Source organism: Capsicum annuum, chromosome 5 (genome assembly GCF_002878395.1).
Source record: "Capsicum annuum cultivar UCD-10X-F1 chromosome 5, UCD10Xv1.1, whole genome shotgun sequence".
Lineage (NCBI taxonomy): Eukaryota > Viridiplantae > Streptophyta > Magnoliopsida > Solanales > Solanaceae > Capsicum > Capsicum annuum.
Window position 1 is genome coordinate 169,132,433 of NC_061115.1, and position 8,289 is coordinate 169,140,721.

Genomic DNA, 8,289 nt, shown 5'->3' on the forward strand with positions numbered 1-8,289 from the left:
ATAGTGTTGGAACATATAGTGTTATTTCTTTGTTGTTGATGTTGTTGTTGATGTTGTTGGTGGTGTTCCAATAGTTTCCTCAACTATAGCAACTGATGAATCAGCTATTAGAATGGACGGAACAACTATGGAAAAAATCAAACCAGTAATAATATTGCTTTGATTTATTTAAAAAAATGACCCATCTGTTGCAACATGTCAACCATTTATTGCCACCGATGCATAGCCTATTGCAACAGATGACTCATCTATTGAACAGATAGGGAATCTGTTGCAATAGATGGGTCATTTGTTGGAACTCTTGTTGTAATGTGTTGTATTCATTCAATTATGTGTTACCCTTTTGTAATGTTATTTTTGTTTTTCTCTTGTTTAACATCAAATGTTTTTCTCTTGTTTGCAAATAAAAGAAAGTGAAAGTAGATCAACTTTTGCCCGACCAATATTAAAGGCTAGAGTAAAGATGGGTTCGGAGGAATAAGCTGCTTGCAGATAGAACCACTTCATATGCGGGAGGTATGTATTACTGATCAACCTATTATGAAAACACACATACAATACACTAATTTTGTAAATGTTGGTTCTTTACCTATATTAGGCATTAATCATTCAAACAAGATATTTCATTTTACAGTTAAGATTGTTAGGTTTGAACTGATAAGGCTAAGGGACTAAGTAGGTGGTGTCGATACCCTATTATGGTTTAATGAAGATTTTGTTAATGTTTATGTGTCAAGTTTGGAGAAGGGTTCAGGTTTTTTGTGGCAGTGTAAATATTCAATATTGATTGGAGTGATTTTTGGGTTCAATGGACTTTTGAAAGGCCTCTGAAGCCTCGCACTACTACAACCAAGAATGGAAATAAATATAGTTATTGCTCTGGTCCAAATTTATATGGATGGGTTGCTTAAGGAGACTATTATATAGTAGAAGGTGCTTGGGATAATACCTGTGTAGGAAGGGGGGGTGGAGAAGACCATATTTTTAACACAGATCTTTTTAAAGGAGAAGCACAAAGTAGGAAAGAATGTGTAGCGAATCTGGATGATGAAATTAACATTAAAAATGAAAAATAATGAATAAGCTACAAATGTGAAAGTTTATCCAAAAATGAGAATCCATCATTACATTTTGAAAAGAAAAATGCTGAAGTGGACTAAAGATGGACACTTTGCTAGGGACGACTACGACTAGCTAGTGTGGCCTGAATGAAGACCCACAAAATATAGGACCAGAACTCTAAGGAAGCAGCTCGGCGAGCACAGAGGATTGGTAAGATTTTCAGTCAGGAATAAAACATAAACCAACAACTCCAAAAGTAAAAACAATGTATCAAGCCAAGGCATAAATTTCTGAATTCTAACTTGCAACCCTGGCCTTTTGTTTTTGGTTCTGGTCTGGTCAAAGGCAGTAGAAACAACAAGGCATGGGATGTCTTCCCAATTTCAGACCTTTTTATATCTACTGTCATTGCCCAGATTAGAACCACAAATAGAAGGCATGGGATTCAAGTTACACTTCAGAAATTAACGCCTTGGCTTCCCTTATTTTTGCTTCTAGGGTTATTGGTTTAGGTTTTATTCTTGGTTAAAAATCTTACCAATACTCTATGCTCGCCAAACTTCTTCTTTGGACTTCTGATCCTGCATTTTGTGAGTCTTCATTCAGGCCACGCTAGCTAGTCACAGTCCCTAGAAAAGTGTCCAACTCCAGTCCTCTTTAGCATTTTTTTTTTCAAGAATGACTATCAGTTTTTAATATTTGGATACCCTTTCACATTTGCAGCTCATTCAGTTTTTCATATTTCACGTCAATTTCATTGGACAGATAGGTTAGAAGTTCCTTACTTGATTCATTGTGTTTCCTCTTAAACAAGGTCTAAGATAATATACGGCCTTCTCCATATCCCCTTTCCCACACAGGTATTCTCCCAAGCACCTTCTGTTGTATAATAGTCTTCTCGAGCAACCCATTCATATAAATTTGGACCAGGGAAATTTCTATTGGTTTTCCATTCTTGATTTCTATAGTGGAAAGCTTCGAAGGCCATCTCAAAGTCCATTGCACCATTAAAGTCAGTTCAATCACTATTGAATGCCTACAATGCCATCAAATATTGATCCCTTCTCAAAACTTGACACAAAAACATAAGCAATAACGTTATTAAATTATAATAGGGTATTGACACCACTTTCTTGGAACTCTTTGGCTTAGTTAGTTTTCACCTATCAAACCAAACTATAAAATGTAGGAACTTGTTTGAAGGATCAATGTCTAATTGATAAAAAACTGCATTCAAAAAATTATTGTACTTTATATGTGTCTGTCACGAAAGCCTGATTAATAATACATAACTCCTACGCATGAAAGTGATCCATCCATCTTCACGCACGTTATTCTTCCTACTCCATCAATGTCAGACAGTGTTTATTCATTACTTCCCATCATTAAGTAGAGTACAAGACTACGGAGGCTCAAAGGGAAACCATCTTCTATGTCAGAGGACTACACGCTTGTCAAGAAAAACCAAGTGCTACAAGTCATGAATTTTTACGTTTTTTGTTTTTAAATCTATTTTTTATTTTATGTAATAAAACAGTCACCAATTTGGATTAATTAAGGTATGTGATGACTAATAAAAATAAGGTGAACAGACATGATTTTTATTTTAACACATTCAAAACTGCTGATGAATCAAATTCATCATCTGTTGTAACTGATGAATTAGCTATTAGAAGAAATCAAAACATGTCCTCCAATATATGGTCCATCTATCATTAAAGATAATCCATATGTTGGAATAGATGAGACATCTGTTTCATACATAGACCATCTGTTACAACAGATAGTAAATCTGTTATGACAGATGGGCTATCTGTTGCTATAGATAGATGATCTGTTGTACCAGCTTAATAATAATGATTGTTATTAAGAGAGAAATCATTTTGAAAAGGTGAGAAGTTTGAATGTAAAATAAAAAGTCATGACTTTTACCAAAAAACTAAAAGTCAGTAGTTTGAATGTAATTGATACAATGGAGCTGAACAACCATGTATTTTTGCCTAACACATTCAAATTCAATACTCTATAAATATAACCATCCTTAATCTTCATTCTACTTTATTTTATTTATTTCTTGCATTTTGTCTTTTCATATTATATCTTAAACTACTTCTCTTCAAAGAGTATATTCCTTTATCGTTGAGGTAAGTTTTTTCTTGTGTGTAAATCTACCAATTGGTAGTATCGTTTTATTACATTCGGACTCTTTTCTTTACTTTTGTGTTTACATTTTTTGTCAATTCATACGTTTTCTAGATATGGCTGATCCTAATTGGGATATTGCTATTCTATGCGACACCGTTTGGGAACTTCAGAGGCAGGTTAATGACCTACAGTAGGAGCTGGTCGCCATGAGAGCAAGGAGGACCTTGCAGCTTCCGGTTGACGATTAGCCGGCTGACAATAATAATAATAATAATAATAATAATAATATTAAGGTGATGTTTTTTCTTTAATCTTATCTATATTAACTTTTCTCTATCGGATCTATACCTAATGTGTTTTGTTTTTGTATAGTAAAAATTTTATTTTTGGTCCACTTTGGCTTTTTAATTCTTATATAATTTTTATTCTGTCTCTTTCTTCTTCTCAAAAAACATATCGACGGTTGGACGTAAAGAGCAATTTTAAATTTAGTAGAAATAGCAAGAGTTTTAAATTCTTTCAACAGATGGACTATCTGTTGAAACAGATTGGTCATCGGTAGAGTATTTTTTAGTAGATTATTCATCTGTAGCAAAAGATTTGTCATCTGCTGGAGGAACACTTTCCAATTTGATGAATTGTATTATGTTCTTCCAGCTAATTTCCATCTGTTGCAACAGATGGGTAATCTGTTGAAAATAATTTTGTGGTCTATTGTATTTAGTTCTTGTTTTGCCTCTTTTTATTGATGCACAAGCTATTAAAAAAGACACTTTATATAATAAATGATAACATTTACATTAATAATAATGATTTAAATATATAAAAGTTCATAACAAACAACAACACAAGTTTTTGCTATTATCACGATCATGGTGGATTACGGTCCAGGCAAGTAGTTCTTTTGTGGCCAGTGTTCTTACATATAGAGCACTTGTTTTTTCTTGATGTAAATGATTCTCTGAATCCACGCCTCCTTTTATATTGCCTTCTTCCCAGTTTGATAGTACTTGGGTCAATATATAGAGGAGGTATTAATATCTCCAAAATCTCTATAAGAACAACCCAAGATTCTTTGGAAGGCACTGGATTAATATTCTCACTATATGAAATTAAATATTTTCCACCAATAATATGGAGAAGAGAACTCATAAATTTTAGTTCCATATTGTACACCGTATTGAGCTCGAAGCGCAGCCATAGCATGTGGATAGGGTATTTTGTCCAAGTCAAAAACTCTGTATGTACAAGATCTTGTTTGAAGATTGATCTTGGCAACATCACCATGACCATCGATACTAAACTTGTAATCTTATACTTGATGAACAAATAACCTATTCCCCAAACTGATGTTCATTGATATTATTTTTTTCCGCTTCTAGAACAAATGTGGATCTTGCGTTCTCGATGTTCACACATTTTTCATGAAAAAATTTTCCATACTTTTGATTTATTATACCAAATAGAGCCACGATGAGAAATTCTCTTTCATCACCAAATAATGAATCCACCGATGCAGCTATGTTTGATGTCATAATATTATAACTATACAAAAGAATCACAGTACGGTATCACACTAAACTTGTAACTCAAACAAGACATTAAATTCATAAGAATGTACCTATTTTCCAGACAGAATACCCGGATCTATCTCTCAAAAATGACACGTACGAGATGTTCTGATGCATTGGTATGCATATCCATTATTTAATTGAAATAGTTTAACAACTCCTCTCTATTATACGCTCTAGCTGCTCCATAAAAAAGGGTCATGACCCTTTCGTTATGAAAGTTGTTCCGAATATTATCTCCAAGATGCCTTATGTAACAATCAAAGTGAGCTGAAGTGTAGAAAATTGAACCCATATTTGAAATACTTGGATGTCTATCTAAAATAAAATACAAATCTTCGGTATCTTTGATGCAGCTTTATATCTGTTCAAAAAAACCTTTAAGAGGCATCGCATTCCTTGTCCTCTGCATAAAAACCGACAAGAAAGATGTGATTCTCCACATTCTTCGCCATCGTCGCTAGCAAAACTCCTCAAGAAGGTCCCATCGATGGCTATGACTTTTCTCAAATGTTGAAAACCTTGAATCCAAGCACCATAGGATACAAAAAAGTATTTGAACCTTTTGTTTTCATCAACATGCAATACCGTCTTACTTTTGGCATTTATGGACTCAAGCATGTAATGGTAGGCATCGAGGACTTCATAATCGTGCTCATTTATACCCCTAACCAAGTCCTTGGCAATCCCATGGTTGTACATATCTTTAAATAACTGACCATGACACCTAATTCCATAAGGAGTTGATTGGTCATATCCCTTATAGAAGGGCCTTCGCCATTAAGGAATTTATTCTTTAAATATTGACCCAGGACCTTTACCATGGCATAAGGATTTTGGCCAGAAATATGATCCAAATACATGTGTGACACTTTTCATATTTATGAATGATGAATCTATTAGAATTTAATTACTTGACCGCTTTCAACTACTACTTGTAGCTCAGATTAGCACATCTGAAGCAAAAGACTTTGCTCGAATTAATCACCTTCATTATTCTAAAATCTTTTTTCAAGAGAGCAATAAACAAAGAAGTAGATAGTTAGTCCTTATCCTTGAATTAAATTCCCTTGTAAAAGTCAATCTCATCGTCTTGATGATTGACAGACTGTGTCGATTGAGAAGAACTGCCCATCGTATTGCTCGCAGCAATGTGCATAGTTGTTTGATCATCATATGAAATATTCATGTCCAGATCATCCAACATATCATTAATCATGTCTTGTTGTTCTTCTTCTTCTATATTCTGATTCACATTCTCTCTCGATTTTTCAACCATGTACACCCTTAACATCTTTTTGGCTGAATTACTAAGATAAGCACACAACAAAACATGATCGGTTATCTTGAAAGGTAGTACCCTCTGATTTTCAAAAGAGCTGTGCATGTAGCTAATGATGAGTTCTTCTGGTTGACAATTCAGTCCATAATAGCTGATGATTAAGTTTACAAAATCATCATATGAAATATTACTTTAGATTGTCATAGCTATCGTCTCTTGTATTTCCCTCTACTTCTAACGCCATACATATCGATTGTTCTTCTCGATCCATTAACATGACAATCTACCCCTATTGTTATTAATCCCTCCACTAGTCAGTCCATAATAGCTGATGATTAAGTTTACAAAATCGTCAAATGAAATATTACTTTAGATTGTCATAGCTATCGTCTCTTGTATTTCCCTCTACTTTTAACGCCATACATATCGATTGTTCTTCTAGATCCATTAACATGACAATCTACCCCTATTGTTATTAATCCCTCCACTAGTGGTACCTAAATAAAGTCATTTGTTAAAAAAGTTAATAATGATATCATAATAAAATTAATTGTGATATATAATCGGTTGCAACAGGTGAAATATATATTACAACAGGTAAGTGATCAGTTGCAACAGATTACTTACATGTTGGGATTCATGTTAAGCTACTGAAGCTAATTTTAATAGATGAGTCATCTATTGTAATAAGTGAATCATATGTTTTAATAGACTATACATCTATTGTAACATGTTGCAACAGATGACCTACTTGTTGCAACAAACGATGCGTCTGTTGGAATCGAGTTTAGGTTTTTTTGCAACAGGTGACTAATCTGTTGCAACAGATATTTACTCTGTTGCAATAAATAACTAGTCTGTTGCAACGGATAACTAGTCTGTTGCAATAGAGGAGTCATATGTTGCAACATATGACCCATCTACTCTATTCATGTTACGGAACTATAGAATCATAAACATGAATCTAACATATGAGTCTTCCGTTGCCATCAGTCACAACAGATGAATGATCTATTTAATCAGATGGGTCTTATGTTGAATTCAAGCTCGCGTGCTATCTATTGTTGAAAAAACAACATAATAGAAGTTACCCAGATGACAAATTCAACTAACAATCATATTTTGACTTACCAAAATCTCCTATGAAGTAATACCAAAGTGGAAAGTGATATATGAAATAAAATTTGACCTAAGAAATTAGTCAAGTAGCAGCAGTAGCGGTAACAACAATAATAATAAGAATGGTCAACAAGAAGAAGATGAAGATGATAATGAAGTAGAAGATGATGATAATGAAGCATACAATGATGAATAAAGCAGCAGCAACAATGAACAACAAAAATCATTAAGAGAGAGAAAATAATAATGGATGAGAAGAGAGAGAAATGCATATTTTCCCCTCTATTTTCTGTTATTATAGGTTAATATTTGGATCAAAGTGTAAATTGTAGGTTATTCTCAAACTTCCCCAACTTTTTTAATTCATAATAAAGTAATTGTCACTTCAACTCAATTATTCAGACTTGAGCACATACACCTTATTTTGAAACTCTTTTGTCATTTTTGATTAAATGGCCCTAGCACCTTGGCCCAACTATGTATGACACATCATTATATGAAAAATAGGTTTTCAAAAGAAAAAAGAATTCATTTTATTAAGTTTAACATATATTGTGTTCATAAGTTCTTTTTAAAAAAACAACTCCATGTTCTTATTATGAACAATGTTTTAGAGGTTAAGTTTGGATAATTTTTTTTAGTACTAAATATACATTTTCTTAGGATGTCAAACTTCTTAGGATGTTAAACCAAACATAACTTTTTTATTTTGAGCATTTTTATTATTTTGTACTAACTAATTTATCAAAATATTTCCTCACACCGATGTGTTTTTATTCTTGTAATAGCATGTAAATTTATGGGTTGAGGTGCCCATATACCTTTTATGAAACTAGAAGAAGACACTGCAATTTTGATATCAAAGATTTGAGGACATCTTTCTTTTCTTTTTTTTTTTTAAAAGTGTGATTTACTTGTAATCACTGAATTCTTATGTTTAGCATGTTGTTTTTTTTAGCTTCTTGCAGTAGTGGATATAAGGCCTTTAGTTATAAACTATCTTTATGATTCATCCTGCCCATTTATAGAATAGTCAAGTTGGTTTTATATGATCATTGCATAAATTTTTTGAATTGTTGCTAATCTTTATTTTCCCCCTCCTTACATGTA